General features: G+C 40.9%; 1 protein-coding gene across 1 annotated transcript in view; it reads left to right on the top strand.

The window, feature by feature from the left end:
• The first annotated feature begins 6,632 nt into the window (after nt 1-6,632).
• The window catches only part of KCNJ1 (potassium inwardly rectifying channel subfamily J member 1), a 57,007-nt gene continuing 47,095 nt past the window's right edge, over nt 6,633-16,544 (top strand). Inside the window, exon 1 of the mRNA XM_020963770.1 lies at nt 6,633-6,813. The gene's annotated coding sequence lies outside the window, so the exon portion shown is untranslated. The remainder of the gene's footprint in view (nt 6,814-16,544) is intronic.

Raw genomic sequence — 16,544 nt, forward strand, 5'->3', positions numbered from 1 at the left:
AAATGATAATGGGATGTTGTCTGTTCCAACTTAAGGACAAAAGTCCCTTACTTGTTCACATAGCTGTGTTGGTCTCAGTAGGGACAGGAACCCCTGGAACAGATGTACTTGGCAGATTCCCAAGAAAACATATGTATTGTAAATATTCCTGCTTTATAAAGAATGTCTCTTAAGATCTGTGCTTAATTCAATGGATGTCAAGGACATCCCTTTATCAAGGACCTTAGAAGCAAGTAACCCCGGTGACAATAAACCAAGGAATAAAAATCTAGGAAAGGTGTTTGCTAAATTTTGAGGGAGGGTGAAAATAATTGATTTCAATGTGGTTTCTGTGATATAATGCCAAGGTGAAGGTAAATCAGAGCAGTTTACCTCTTATGGGAAGATTTCCTAGATTCCTCTAAGAAGAATATCAGGGACAACAAAACTCAGAAAGAGCTGCAGCCAGCAATGAATTCCAAATTCCTGCTCCCTCTCCTCAATGTAGCTACATTGGAGACAAGAAGAAGAATGAAGAAGAATTAAAATGATAACAGAGAGAAGGCAGAACTATTCATCCTTCGTTTTGCTCAACCTCCTCCCCCCTTCCCCCCAGGGATCCTTAGGAAGTATCCTGAAAGGATAGGACTAAAATGGTTAACATGCAGTTGAAGCCCAAGGTAAGCAATGGTAACCAAGTGCCTATATTCTTTCATTAAGTATTGAAGGAACTGGTAATTCTGATTGGTGAAACTCTTTCAGTGGTCTTTGAAAAATCATGGAAAAAGGGAGAGGGAGATGCGTCCATTATAGAATAATGGTTGGATGGCACTTTAGAAGTCATCTAGTCTGACCTTTTCATTTTACAGAGGAGGAAACTGAAGTCTAGAAAGGATAAGGGACTTGCTCAAGGTTACACAGGTAATAAATATAAAAAATTGGGACTCAAACTCAGGTCATTTAACTTTGCATCTATTATTCAGTCCTTTGCACTAGGATTACTATAGGACAGAGGACAGGCAAATGTCACCTAAATTTTCAGAAGTGAAAAGAGAGTAGTCTTTTCTTTCTTTCTTTCTTTTTTTTTTTTAAATCAGAATGATACCTCTGTAAGCCTTGACATCAATCTCTTGAAAAACTCTAAAGCACATCATTAGAGGGATATATTGTAAGCATTTAGTAAGGGAAGTGGGGATCACTTAGAATAGGGGGTTCTTAACTTGGTGTTGATTTTAGGAGGGATCTGTGAACTTGTATGGTACCTTTTTTCCTACTAACCTCTAAGTGAAATTTAGCATTTCCCTCCATTATGAATCTAGATAATCGAATGTTATTCTGAGTGTGCTTTATTAGATTGCTCAATGGGTCCTTGACACAACACAGGTTATGAACTTCTTATTTAGAGTCAACGTGGCTTCATCAAAAAATGCCACACTAACCTAACTTCCTTTTCTGACAGTTTGTCAGCTTGTAGAATAGGGAATTTTAGCAAAGCATTTGACAAAAACCTTCATGCTTCCTGGTACATAAGATGGAGAGATACAGGCTGCTAAATGATAGTACAGTCAGGTCAATACAAAACTGGTTAAATGACCAGACTTAAAACACATTCAAAAATTGTTGTTCAGTCATTTTTCAGTCATGTCCAACTCTTTGTGACCCCATTGGGAGTTTTATTGGCAAAGAGACTGGAACATTTTGCCATTTCCTTCTCTACCTCATTTTACAGAGAGGAAACTGAGGCAAATAATGTGAAATGACTTTCCCAGGGTCACCCATCTAGTAAGTATCTGAGACTGCATTTGAACTCATGAAGATGAGTCTTCCTGACTCATATTGACACTTCCTGACTATATTCATATATGGTCCATGCCATCTTGGAAGGAAATTTCTAGCAAAGTGCCCAGGAATGTCTCCTTAGCTTTGCATCATGTAACATTTCCATCACAGACTTGGATAAAAGCACAGTTGGCTTACTGATCCAGTTTATAGATGACACGAAGATGGTAGAGAAAGCAGAGGCAGAGGCAGGATTCAAAAAGATCTCAATGAGATTGGATGAAGAGTTGAATCTAGTAAAGTGAAACCTAATAGGGATAAGTATAAAGAAGCAGGACAGGGATTAGTGGATAGCATGCTGGGCTTGCAGTCAGGAAGGCCTTGGCTTAAATTCTGACTGAGATTTACCAGGCGTGACCCTCAGCACTCTCCGCACTCCATAGGCAACTCCCTAGGACTTATCTCCTAAGTCACAGATCTGCTATGATATTTATTGTTATTATGGGCCTCAGACAAATTCCTAAGACTTATCTACATGTCAGAGACCATTGCCACAAAAGGTGGCAGAGGGCGTTCCCCAAGCTGAGATTCTTCCCATATTCACAAAATGCAAAGTTCATATGGTAGTAGATTTAGAGTTGAAATGGACTTGGTGGGTCATCTAGTACAAATCCTCATTTTACAGATGAGGAAACTGAGGCCCAGAGAAGTGAGGTAATCTGCACAAACAATTGGCATAGATAAGATTTGATATCAGGTCTCCTGATTCCACATCACAGCTAGGACTAGGAATTTTTGTAGTACAAATACTACCAATCATGCCTGGGTCAAGTGGCTTGAAGCCCATTCTCATTTGTTGTGGCAAGGGAGGAGAGGAAAGGAGACAGATGTCAGAACGCTGATTATTTCTGGTGAAGCAGCTGTGAGAGGTGGTGAGGAAGAAGAAGAGTGGGGCAAGGCAGTGGAAGAGCTCACTCCAGGCCCATCTGGTAGCTTTCTATTTTAAGTACTTATTCTTGCTAACTAAGCTGCTGAAGGATTGCTAATGATGTCAATGTCCTATAAATCTGGCACCCTGGGCCAAAGGTCTGGTCACTCTGCCCTAGCTATTGCGGTGCTCTAGCTCTATCAATCTTCATCATACCATGTTGCCTGCACTTGGATTAAAGCAAACGGCTATACAAGGACACCATGGGGTAGGTGAGGCTAGATAACCATTCCTCTGAGAGGAATCTTAGGGAATTGTAAAGTTCGAAATGTCAGCAGGGTCATAGGGCAAGCAAAAACTTCATGTGATCTTGGTCTGGATTAGGGAAATCACAGAGTTCAGAGAGAGACGGAGATGATGGTCCTGCCTTACTCTGTTCAAGGTGAGATCATTTTGTGAATATTGTGTTTTATTCTGGTTGTCTTATTTTAGAAAGATCTTATCAAACTGGAGAGCATTTATAGGAGGGCTCTCAAGAGGGAACTCTATTCAAGGTTTAGTTGAGGTACTTGAGATATTTAGCCTGAAGAAGAAGCATGACTGAGGTGGGGCAGCTGGGTGATATATTTGGAATCTAGCAGCTCAAATCCTATGGGACCCTGGGCAAGTCATGTAACCGCCATGTGCATCAGTTTCCTCATCTGTGAAATGGGGCACCAACTTCCCAGGGTTGTTGTGCAGATCAAATAAAATATGTAAAGCAGTTAATAAACCTCAAAGGCTAGATTATTATGGCATGATAACATTTTTAAAGTATTTACAGGAAGTATTAGATTTATTCCGCTTGGCATGAAGAGGTAGAACTAGGAGCAACGGGTAGAAGCTGTAGAGAAATAGATTTAGGTTTGATATGTAGAAAAACTGAATTAAACAAAACACCAAAGTGGAACAGATTGCCTCAGGAAGCCATGATTTATCTACCGCTGGAAGTGGGGTGAACACTGTGCTCAGCATGCCATAGAGGGGACTCGATCAGGTGCAGTTTGGAACAGATGTCCTCTAAAGTTGCATTGTTGTGTGACCCTGGGCAAGTCACTTAACTTCTGTTTGCCTTAATTCACCAGAGAAGCAAATGGCTACCCACTCCTGTATCCTTTCCAAGAAAACCCCATGGAAAGTATTCTCATCCAAGGGGTCAAGAAGAGTAGGACACGACTGAATGACTGAACAACAGCAAAAAGTCCTGTTGGGTTTTGGTTCTTGAAATCTCATTCCAGCCAATTTTTCACCCAAGGGAACAGCTTTTAATGAGTAAGACTTCAAAACAGAATAAAACATCTTCCTCTTCTTATAGCCTTCTCTTTTGTTTCCCCACTCCTTCAAACAGGAATCCAGTAAAGTATCAAACTCACCTTAAAGCATGCCCTGGGGCTGTTCCTGTGTGGTATCTGTTCATTGAGGCATGGGCTCTGTGGGTGACAAGTCACTTGGGGAGTCAGCTCTTTCAGGAAAGGACAGGAGACACCCAGTCTCCTGTGGGAGTGCCTTAACAGTTCTACCTTGGGGTGAGGGTAAGGGGATATGAGCCTTCCCAGAACCTAAAAGCCCCTGAATTCTGATTTCTTAAATCAGCTTAAAGGTTCTAAATGCTTGGGGCTGATCAGGTTTGAGAAAGTATCCAAGTACACTCCGAAGGTTGGCCTATCTATGCCCTTAGGCTTTTCAAGAGGTCCAGAGAGATCATTACTTCAAGATCTAATTTGGTCCCTAGTTCTTTCTGGTTAGTTATGATAAACTTCCAGCCTTAGGAAACTTCCTTCAGGGCTGCTGTCCTATTTTATCTGGAGTGGCTCCCTCCTTTATGTGAACACTCCAAGTAAGTCCACTCTTTTATATCTCTCTACACCTGCCTTCTCATAGGGACTACAGTTCCTTGTCCTATCTCTTTCTGTAAATAGCTGAGATATGCCAAACACACAGATACGTATCTTTCCAAATAGAGAGTGTGAAAGTACAGAAAGGAGGTCCCTACAGAGCAGGCATCTAATTCATCTTCACATCCTCCCTAGCTAACCTTGCATAATTATGTCTTGCACAGAGTAGGTTCCCATTGAATATTCATTGAGCTTAATTTGCATTGAAATTGTTATTTTCCAGTGACCAAGTCCTAAAGAAAACATCTGACCATGCTGGGAAAGCTATTTTATTTCATGATGTCTCCATGGAAATATCCTCTATGCTGTGTGTGTGGCGGTAGGATTGCCTCCAGACCTGAGTCTGACTCCCAACTCTGACTGCCTGTGTGACCTTGGGTAAATTATTTAATCTTTCTGGGTCTCTGTGGTCCCTTCCACCTCTGTAGATCTCTTACAGGGGTGGAGAGTCCAAGTTTTACAGAGCAAATCCTTTTATTAAAGGATTTGTCTGTGAAGTTTGAATTCAGTCATAGGGCCACACTTGAGGACCTAGAAGGCCACATGTGGCCCTGAGGCCGCAGATTCTCCACACTTGTCTTATGCTATTGCTTTAGTGGACTGCCCACTAGATGAGCAGAACTTTCAACTTAGATTATGTTAGTAGGCGGGAGTTAGGAAGGATCTACTGAGATCTCATTCGTTCTTTCTGGCAGGTCAGAGGCCTTCATTTGTACATGGGTCAGAATGACCAAAATGACCCAAAGGTCAAGAAAAGTCAGTCTGAGAATAATAGGTCACAAAGCAAGAAAGTTCTGCATTTGAAATCTTGAAGCAAAGACATTAAAGTGAATGAGTATTGGGTGGTGACAGAATTGGGAATTGCAGGGATGCTCATCAATTGTGGAATGGCTGAACAAGTTGTGGTATATGATTGTGATGGAATACTCCTGTGCTATAGAAAATGATGATCTCAATGATCTTAGAATAACATGGAAAGACTTGCATGAAATAATGAAGAGTGAAATGAGCAGAACCAAGAGAACATTGTATAAAATAACAACAATATTGTTTTAAGAATGTCTTTAAGTGACTAAGTCATTTTGACTATTATAAATCCTAAATTAACTATAAAGGACATATGAAGAAGCACACTATCTGTATCTAGAGAAAGAGCTGATAAATAGAAGTATGTATAGAATAATTTTACATATATACATAGCTATTTGTGTCTAATGGTAACCATCTCTAGGGCAAGGAAAAAATAAATTTACATGATAACTTTACTATATATTTAAAAGGAATAGCAAATTGTACATAATAGATTTGCAGTTTCCTGTACTTTCATCTTTTTGTTATACTATGCTATGGAAATGCTTGGTTTATTCCATAAATTAAAAAAATAAAAATTAAATAAAATAAATAAAATAACTGAATGGATAGTTAGAATAATAGATTTAGAGCAAGAAGGAATCACACAGGTCATCTAGTCTAAATCCCTTATTTTACAGATGTGAAAATTAAGGACCAGGGGTTAAGGTCACACTAGTGTGAAGTGATAGAGACTGCAGGTCTTCGGCTTTCCATTCATTATTCTTTGCAGTGTCACCCTTGTCCAATGTGTGGTGGAAGGGATTCTTGTTCAGGTGCAGGTTGCATTCAGTGACCTTTGAAGATTCTGTGATTCCGTGAAGGGATAATACAGACACTTTGGAGACATTTCCTGTCCGAAGCCTTCTTTACATATTCTTTACCTACAAGTGTACCAATTGTCAGAGGGTTTCAAACTCATTCATCCATAACTTCAAGTCATTTGGAAAGCTTGGACCAGGTCAGCCTTGTGTAATATTGGCTTTCTTCAGGTGCCCAGTCTAGAGCCCTGACTTTATAAACAAATCACCCTTAATTAGCCTTGGCAGCTCAACACCTTTATGTTATCTACCACATTTAACCAGCCACTCCTACTCTTGTTGAATCTGGTTATAAAGTAAACTGCTCTCTTGCTGTGTGGTTGCATACAGATGAGCTGGCAACCAGTTTGAGCTGACCTGTTGACTCACAAAAACCATCAAGGCCTTAGGCTGTCCTACTCCCAATACTAGAACTGTTGGACCACAGTGCCAGGGGACCTGTCATTCCAGGAATCTGCCGTTCTCTTGGGGAAACAGCGGGATAGTTGGGCTTTGCCCTGATGCAACTCTGGCATCTTGCAAGGTAAGGGGAGATGCTCCATATTGTTTCTTTGGGGGAAAAGGGGGAGTTTAAGCTGAGGGAGATTTAGCTTCTCCCCCTGTACTCCAATTATTTGACCAGCCCCTTTCTTTGGGATCAGTGTGGTGAATTTGCCTCTTCCCCATCCCAGTCTCCTGCTTTGTTATTTGTACAGACAATCCCTTGCTAACTGCCTCCTGTCACTTCTTGACATCTCACTGCTTTGAAGTTGGATGGCACTCAAGGCATCTTTCTTATATAATGACATTGCATTTGAAGGGAGTGGGGGAGGAGAGTGAAGCTTTCCCTTACTCCCATGGGTAAAGCTTCTTTAGGATTAGAGGGGGAAGCGAGATGCGTGGAACAACCTGTGACGCCTGGTTCATCTCAGTCCCCAGCAAGAAATCTCTAAACAAATGCTCTTAGTCCTGAAGCAGTCTTCTTTGGGGATCAGAGAGGTGGTATGTAGAAATTCCATCTCTGGTGGCCTCGGGTGGCTAAACCTGCCTGTGTGGGCAGCCCATTTCTAGAATGAGGATAAAGATGCCAGTAGAGGTCTGGGATGAAAGTCTAGCCAGGTGAAACGTGAGGGTACGCTGCTGTTCTGGATAAATCTTGTGGCTTAATGTGCTTACGTGAAAAACAGGGAGAACCTTCTTTGGGGAACGTCCCAAGGGCTGGGAGGAATGAATGGGGGATTCTTGATATTGATTTAGCTCTCTAACTGCAGAGTTGACAAATTCAAAACACCAGCAGATGTCAAGTGTTTGACCATTTTGTATGTTTTATATGGCCCCAAGAAGAAACAGAAAACAGTGCAGAAAAGCCCTTCTTCGTACCTCATACACACTGGTTTAACCTGTGTTTGACATTCAAAGGCTGTGATCAATATGGATTTTGTGTCTTTATTCCTTGCCTATGGAAAAACTATTTTTTCCCCAGCATTTTTTTTCTTCCACTAAACAAACAAAATAAAACAAAATAAACAGTCTGTGACTGCAATTCAAGAGCATATCGCTGTGGGTATGCTGATCTACACTAGTTACTCACATGCTGGAGGAGTTGCCTAGCGTAGAGCAGACTCCCTCTCAAACGCAGGCTTGCTTTGCCTTGTCTTCTTGTACACTGCTGGCGTGTCCACTTTCTACAAAGAAGCCAGGTCTGATTTGAAAAGAAAAGCAGTGAAAGGCAAAAAGGGAAAGAATAAATGACACAAGGCAATTCTGCCTTTGGGTACTTGAGACATCCAGTGAAAATATAAGCATGGGGGGCAGCTAGGTGGCTCAGTGGATAGAGCACCGGCCCTGAAGTCAGGAGGACCTGAGTTCAAATACAGCCTCAGATACATAATACTTACTGTGTGACTCTAAGCAAGTCATTTAACTCCGATTGCCTCACAAATATATCTATATCTATATCTATAAAAGCATGCAAAGATACCATCCAGGTCCCATTATCTCATGTGCAGGTCAGAACTTTGAAAGAAAGGAGAGGGGAGGGGTAGCTTTGTGAACGGTTCTAGGAAGCTGGGGGGATATGGATGAATCTTGGTTTTTCTCTGATTTTGCAATAAACACTTGCTAGTGCCAAGTCTACTGGACTTTGAAGAGCTGAATCTTAAAGCTTTTCATGTTTGCCCCCCAATCCCTTTTATTTTTCCTTATATTATATTTTCTTGTTCTTGTCTGCAGATGGCTCAGTGGTTTTTGTTGTTGTTGTTGTTGTTATTGTTATTTTAAAGGATCAAGATTCCATTTACACTCTCTCATTCCTACCCGTGCTGTGGCTCCTATGAGACCTCAGATTCCCTAGTTCTTTTCAGAATCCTGGCAAGAGAATCAATCATAGAATCTGAATGCTAGAAGGGACCTTAGGAATTACCTAGTGCAACTCCCTCATTTTACAGAGAAAGAAACTGAGGCCCAAAGTGTAAGATTCCTTAAATGGGAAGACACCAAACCTGGAAAGCTTGTTTTGTCACAAATTTTAAATTTCATGACCATTTAAGAAGGTAATGTTTACTGCTGTTTATAGTCATCACTATCACCATCATTATTTTTCTATTACATTATTATTGTTAATAGACCTAATGTTCTTATACTACTACATCCATGCTGTCTTCATGAAGCCTCCCAAATGAATAAGCAAGTCAGCTTTAAAGGAAAGCATCCTTTCAAGGGACTGATGAAGTATACTCCAGGCAAGTCACAACTTCTGTGAGTTTCAGGTTCCTCTTTGGCAAAATGGGAACAATAATGCATATAGTACCCATATCACTGGGTTGTTATGAGGTTCAAATGAAATACTGTGGGTAAAATATTTTGCAAACTTTTAAGGACTACATAAATGTTAATTATTATCATTTTAAATCATATTTATTCCCCCAACTGCTCCAGTCTCTCGGCCCTGTTTTATAGGTGGGTAAACATGGAGAGGGGATCATAAACCACAGACCTCACAATGAGTCAGACACATTCTTGGAGTTAATTTCTCTAGATGCCCACCCTCCTGGGTTGCTTATACAAGACCTTGTTTGGCCACCCAACACAGTCTCTCCCTGAGACAGAAGGGGTAAAGCTGGCATGGCATACAGCAACCTAAGCTGGTCCCTTTTCTTCTGTGAACAGATGGGGTTTTAAAGAGGCCTTGCTGTTAACTTCCAGTAACCCCATTTTTCTGGCCTTTGCAGAGTACTCTACCCCCTACTATCCAGTATGACAAATGACGCTGAGCATTAGTTGACATGGCTTAGTTCAAAGGGTGAACCTTTGAGTAACTATCAGAGAGGGAGTATGATGTAGATGTAGAGGGGACTGGAGCATTTGATTTTATTTTTGGAGCATGACACTAACTTCAATATTATCATGGTTCAAGACTACCCAATGTTAAAGGTATTCCCTGATGACTGCACAGAGCAAGGCCTAGAAAACAAGTTCTCTAGGGGAATCTGGTTGTCTATAAGGCACTAAGAGTTCCTAGAAAAATGTACCAAATTTAGACATTATTTAATTTTCAAAGTTTTATTTATACCTTTCATTTTTTACAGTTATTTCTTAACATATTCTTTCCCCCATGCTGTCTCCACAAGCCAGTGAGCCTTTCCTGGTGACATTTAAATAATACCAATTATCATAGTGACCACACATGATAGAATATATAAAATTCCATACCCACAGACCCTCACCTCTACAAGGAAAGAAAGAAAGTATATTTCCTCATTTCTTCTCGAGGCTGAGATTGGTCGTCATGATGGTAAAGTGTTTGGTTTCATTTTTGTTTTGTTTACATTATTGTAGTCATTTCTGTATAATGTTTGCTTGGTTCTGCCCACTTTAACTATTCATACAAGTCTTACCATGTTTCTCTGAATTCCTTATATTTGCTGTTTTGTATTTTGACACATATGGGCTGTGTGTGATATTTTGTGAGTACTCCATGTGATAACTAGGGTATAGAAATAGTATAAGCAGCACAAATTAGCTCCTGCTATGCTTTTCTCAAGCCTAGAGAAGGCAATGTGTCACTCTATTAACTATCCAGCCAGGGAGTACAATCTCTGAGTTGCCTACTCGAAGTTGCCTACTATAATCAAACCACTTGCAGTATGGCCTCATCAGAGTCTCTCACACACAAGAAATTTCTAACATTGTGTAACCTAGACCAGTTGGCTAAATTAGAACCCATGCTGGTCAGATTCTGAATTTAGGCTAGGGGATGATACATGATATTTCTGAAAAGGAGGAAATCTAAACTTCTGGTTCCATCTCATATCTGGAATTTCATCTTTCTGGTTAACAAAACCACTCATTCATAGAATGCAGGTAGAGTGGCTTTGCAATAGCCAATGATCTCTGACATCTGATTCTTCCCCTCACTCTGGTCCCCATTTTCACTTCCAGTCTCATCAATTTTCATAATTGAAAGAGAAATGGATTTGCATTCAAAGGAAATAGTTTCAAATCCTGCTTCTTTCAATTACTACCCATATGACCATGGGTAAGTCATTTAACCTCTCTGGGACTTGCTTTCCCCATTTATGACTAGATGACATGTGAGGTCCTTTAATCTCTAAATCTAAGATCCCATTATCATCATATTATGGTTTCATTATTTATTAGATATAATGAACATTAAAGAAAAACTCAGTAAGCATTCCCATATAGAATCCTCTGCCCAACTAGGTTTTGGAACTTCTTCTAACTACTTTACTCATTCTTGGGTGTATCTAAGGGAATTTCTGAACCATGCTCTCACAGGCTGTAGAGAGGGAATGGTTGTGGAGGTGTGTGTGTCCTGGGCTCCAGCTCTGAAACTTCAAGTATAAATACACTGGAGAGGTGTGGGGAAAGGGATCAGTTCCCTCACCCCTAGATTATCAAAGCACTGGCCTTTATGATGTGTCTGATACTTGGGATGACCTCATGCTCTGGTCTTCACTTCCATTCCTTGCATTGGTATTGATGTTGATCCTCATCAACACACTCTCAATCGCTGAAGATAAGGATGCTTGGGACATGGCCTGTGCTACTGCTCAAGAGTCTGGCCTCATTCACAGTTACCCTAACATGAGGCCTAGTCACCACAGACAGAAGGCTAAGCCCAAACAGTAAAAACCCAGGATTCTTTTTTCCACATTCTGTTATCCCTCACTCACATGATGGCTCACATGGTGGGCAGAATGCCCCAACTCAAGTGCCATGGTTTTCCCTACTCAGTGCAGCTGGAAGTCTTTTTAGAAGGTAGAGGGAAAGGATATAGGGAGCCTCAAGCACAGATTTTGGCACATCTTGGTATCTTGCAATTCTATTTCTCTCAGTGGGTATTTCTAGTGCCCCATTGCTCCCACAGAGATGAAACACTACTGCTGAAACACTGGCTACATTATGGTACCATCACATTTCATTACATTTACATACCACAGTTTCATCAGCCATTCCCTAATTGATGTGCTCCCACTTTGTTTCCAGTTCTTTGCTACCACAAAAAGTGCTGGTATGAATATTTGGGTATATATGTAGGATCTTCTAGACCTTAAGTATTCTTGTGAGCGACAAATATAATGATAAATAGATTGGTTGGTCCCTTAATCAGAGGGTTTCTTCAAGAATTAATTAAGGCTAATGGGTCATGGCTTAAATTGCTATGGAAGTGAAAAAAATTCTAATTGGTTTTTAAAGCTTCTCTTGGAGCCATGTTGGGGATTTTTTCTTCAAACTGGGCCTCTCCACCCACAAGGGGCAGAAACTGGCAGATCCTATGTGGCATGGTCTGTCTGCATTTTCAATTACCTTCCAGACTGCAGGCATGAGGGGGAGTAAAATGAGTGCTGAGGGAAAATCTGGAAGAAGGGTTACTCATTTCGAGAGTATTCATAGCAGCGTTGTTTAGACCACATCTGGGGCATGCTGTCCATCTCTCTTGCTGGCTCCCTTTTGAATAACACTTGGCATTCCCACAGCTCTTCTGTCAATCATTCTCAGTTACACCCAGGGGTTGTGGAATAACATGGAAACTGCGTTGGGTTTTTTTTTTTTTTGGTGGGGGGGAGGGGAGAATATTTTCATTCTACTTTTTAACCTGGAGTCCTTGAACTTTAAAAAAAAATTTTTTTAAAATGTATTTCAATATTCTTTGCTTCCTTTACAATTTTATGTATTTTACTTTACACATTTAAAATATTATTCTGGGAAAGGATCCATTGATTTCACCAATCTGCAAAGGGCTCCATGTCACAAAAACAAGGTTAAAAATCTCTGCCCTAGTGGGATGAGCACTGGACTTGGAACCAGGAGTCTTGGTCCTTATCAAGCATGTGACAAAGCTAAGTGACTTGTTCACTTGATCACCTTGAGCGTCAGTTTCCTTATCTGTCAAATGGAGATAATGATACTTGCAAAAAGTTGTGGGGAAAGTGATATAAAAATGTGAATTATTGTTGTTGCTATTACTATCATTGTTGTTCTTAGTCACTTAAGGTTGCTTTAGGACACTCTCTTCAGGATCTCCTGCCCTCCCTACTTGCTTGTCTACATCAAGAACAGCGAAAAGGTTTGGTGGCTAGGGATTCGTGATTCTATGTAAATTGTATTAGAGGTTATTTAGTACAAGCCGTACTCAAAGTGGAAAGTCCCTATACCACACAGAATCAGTGAGTCTGAGAGCCAGGAAGTACTTTAGAGATCATTATGTCCAATCTGTTTGTTTTACAGATGGAGCCCAGTGCAGAACAGTAACTTACCCAAAGCTGCACAGCTAGTTAGTTTTAGGACACCCAAGACACCCAGCCCAGTACTCATCCCCATTAAGCAGTCAACCTGCCTCTGTTTGAACAACTCCAGGGGTGGAGAGCTTTCTACCTTACAGGAAGCCAATTCCCTTTCAGTCCTCTTTCATCATTCCTTGTATTTACCTCCCTGTAATTTCTACCCACTTGTTTTGCCCCTTGGAACCACACACAAAAAAAAAACCTAATCCCTTTTCCACATGACAGCCCTTCAAATATTTGAAGACTGCTATCATGTCTCCCCTAAGTCTTCTTTTCGTCAGGCCAAACAGCTCCAGTTTCCTTAATTGTTCAATTCCAATTTGTTGCTTCTCAAATATTCTTGTTATGAATACATCTAAACCCCAGCAGGAAAGGAAATCATTTGGCATTCTCATTAAGAAGAAAGAGCGTGCTTTCCCAAGGTCATTGTGGATAATATCTACCTCCCTTTTCTTTCTTTTTTCCTTCCTCTCTCCCTCCCTCCTTTCACAAGCAAGGGTCCATGGTAATTTCCTGTGTTGGTTCTCTACTTAGAAAAATGGTTTATTTCTATGGGCATGTTAGTATCCTAAGCCAAAAACTATAATTACTTTGCCCTGGGAATTTTGCCTTCTAGTTAGCTGTATCAGTCACATGTGTTGTACAAATTATGTTATCTGGGGGACATACTAGTTGTGTTAGAAGCAAGGAAAGACCAAATTACTTACCTACAACCCTTTTCCCTTCCCACCTTCCCTTAGTATCCCAAGACAGTTTGGTTAGAGCCTCAGTAATGGTACTTAAGGCTTGTCTAGCAACATGTATCCTTGTCTTCCCAGAATGAATTTGGATGTGTGATGCTGTACTTGGGAAACAGCAGGTAGACATTGTAGCTGGAGAATTTAAACTCCTCAAGCCCTCTCAGGTGACCACCCCTAAGGGAAGATTCCCACGGTTCACTGCCTGTGATTAAATTCTTGGGAGGTTTCTCACTCCATTCAGAGCTGTTATTTGTCCTTGAGTGGTGGGACAGACTTGAGTTACCTACTAATGAGAGTGCCTCCCACAGGAAAAGACAGACTGATGAAAGTTGACCATTTGGTGGTCACATCTATTGTAACTAGTTACAAGATGTTCAGTGAGATAAAAGTAATCACCCTCTCATGCTTCAAAGCACCAACTGACCCTCTAGAGGTCAGGAAGAATGTTCTGCTTTTGCAATGTGGTTTGGGTTACTGATGAATTATGCATAGGCTATAGACAAACTGAAATGGGTTTGGAGAAGAGCCCAAAGACAATTAGAGGATGGTCCGAGAAGTCTGTCAAAAGTTTAAATATATAGGAACTATCTCTTCAGAGGTGCTTTAGAAATAGCTGAGATTCTAATCTATTAGTCTTATCTGGAGGGAAGCTAGGTGGTGCAGTGCATAGAGTGCCCAACCAGGAGTTAGGAAGACCCGTCTTCATGAGTTCAGAATCTGGCCTCAGACACTTAATAGTTGTATGAATCTCAGCAAGTCACTTAACCCTGTTTGCCTCAGTTTCCTCATCTGTCAAATGAGCTGGAGGAGGAAATGGCAAGCTGTTCTAGTCTCTTTGCCAAGAAAACCCCAAATGGGGTCAGGAAGAATCAGACAAGACTCAAAAGACTGAACAACAACAGTCTTATCTGGAGCCTAACGAGTCAGAGAGCAAACAAGAGAGGAAGGATAGAAAGCAAGGTAGGATTCAAGGTGAGGATGAAAAAAGATGAGTTTAAAGAAAAGAAGAAAGATAGAGAAGTGAGAAGAAAGCAAAAACTCAGTTTTGAGTCTCTGGTTATACCTAAATTCACATAACTCAATTCATTGGATCATGTTTTATACTAGGCCTATTATGTGCTAGGCCTATGAGATGCATTGTGAAGTAGTAGATGGAGAGCTGGTTTCAGAGCCAAGAAGACCTGTGTTTAAATTGAGATGCTGAAATTGATACATAACTGGCTATATGACCATGTGCAAATGATTTAACTTCTCAGTGCTCTAGGAGACTCACTAAGACTCCAAATTATAGCGAGAAAGTTTCCTCACCAAGTAGTTTTCTATACAAAAGAAAGCATAGGTCCATCCCTCTCCCTCCCCCACTCTGGGTTAGTCCCAAAAGCAGATGCAGGGAATATAAGATCTGACTCCTTTCTCTTTTATTTCTCTGTAGTTCCTAGAGTAGTGTCGTTACCCAAAGGAGGAGCTCAGTGAACCTGTTTGAGACTAATAAGATGTGAAGATATGGCTCCTGCCTTCAATGGATTTGCTATTGCTTTGGGAAGACAAGACTTGGTATGAGATGGTAGCTTTGTCATTGTGGACCTGTCATTGTAGGAACATTACTTCCCCTTCTTCCCCTGCTCAGCTTGGTCTTTGGCAGGGGCTCCTGTACTGATCTGGTGGGAATGGATCTTGCTTTCCCAAAGACAAAAGCCATCCATTTAGAGAGCACTATAAGGCAGCGTGTGGTAAGAGGCAAAGTACAAGCAGCAAACTCTAAGAATTTCAGAGATGAATATGCTCAGCTAAAGCTCTGGTAATCCAGAAGGGCTTCCTGGAAGAAGCAGAGCCTGAATTGGGCTTTGAAGGATGCATTAGATGTGGATCGAAGAAAGGAGTACTGGATGAATTAATAGTCCATAAGAGACTCCAAGCATCGTATCCAGTTCTGAGCCCAACATTTTAATGACGTTGACAGGCAAAAGAGCACCTAGAGGAGGCTAAACCAAAGTGGTGAGAGGACTGGAAATGTAAGCAACAGGGCATGTTTTGTCTGGAGTAGATATGAGTGGAAACTATCTGAACAGTTGTCAGGTGAAAGAGGAACTAGTTTTGTTCTATCACAATGAACAATCAGTTAGCAAGCATTAATTAAGCATGTACTATGTGCCAGACACTGTTAAGCCCCGGGGATATAAAGAAATTGGGATAAATTCCTGCCTAGGTTGCCCTCCTGAATCTTTTCTGGGCTTTCTCTACCATAATCTGTTAGATTATGTTAGAAATCTCTTCACCCTAGAAACTCACTTCAACTCCAAACTTAACTCATTGGAAAGAGTCTACATCTTTATGGCTATTCCCTCTGATTGACTGGTTCCTTTCAGAACCTCCATTTAAAGGAGGAAGCCCAGGCCAACTGTGCCTTCGTTCCCCTTCAGGCTTACCCTCCTAACTTACTGGACTTTTCTCTACCCTGCCCCCTCTCCAGGTTCCTTGCTTTCACTCTCTTTTCAGGTCCCTTTTGTGTTTTGTCTTTCCCCACTAGAATGTAAGCTACTAGAGAGCTGGGACTGTCTTTATGCTCCTATTTCTCTTCCCAGCACTTAGCATAATACCTGGAACATAGTGAGTGTATAATAAATGTTCATTGACTTGAAAGAAAAGCAAAAAACAAAACAAAACAAAAAAACTAAAAACATAGTCCCTGCCCTCAAGCAGTTACATTCTAATGGAGAAACTCTTATTCT

This window comes from Phascolarctos cinereus, unplaced genomic scaffold, assembly GCF_003287225.1.
Source record: "Phascolarctos cinereus isolate Bilbo 61053 unplaced genomic scaffold, phaCin_HiC Scaffold_726;HRSCAF=1367, whole genome shotgun sequence".
Taxonomy (NCBI): domain Eukaryota; kingdom Metazoa; phylum Chordata; class Mammalia; order Diprotodontia; family Phascolarctidae; genus Phascolarctos; species Phascolarctos cinereus.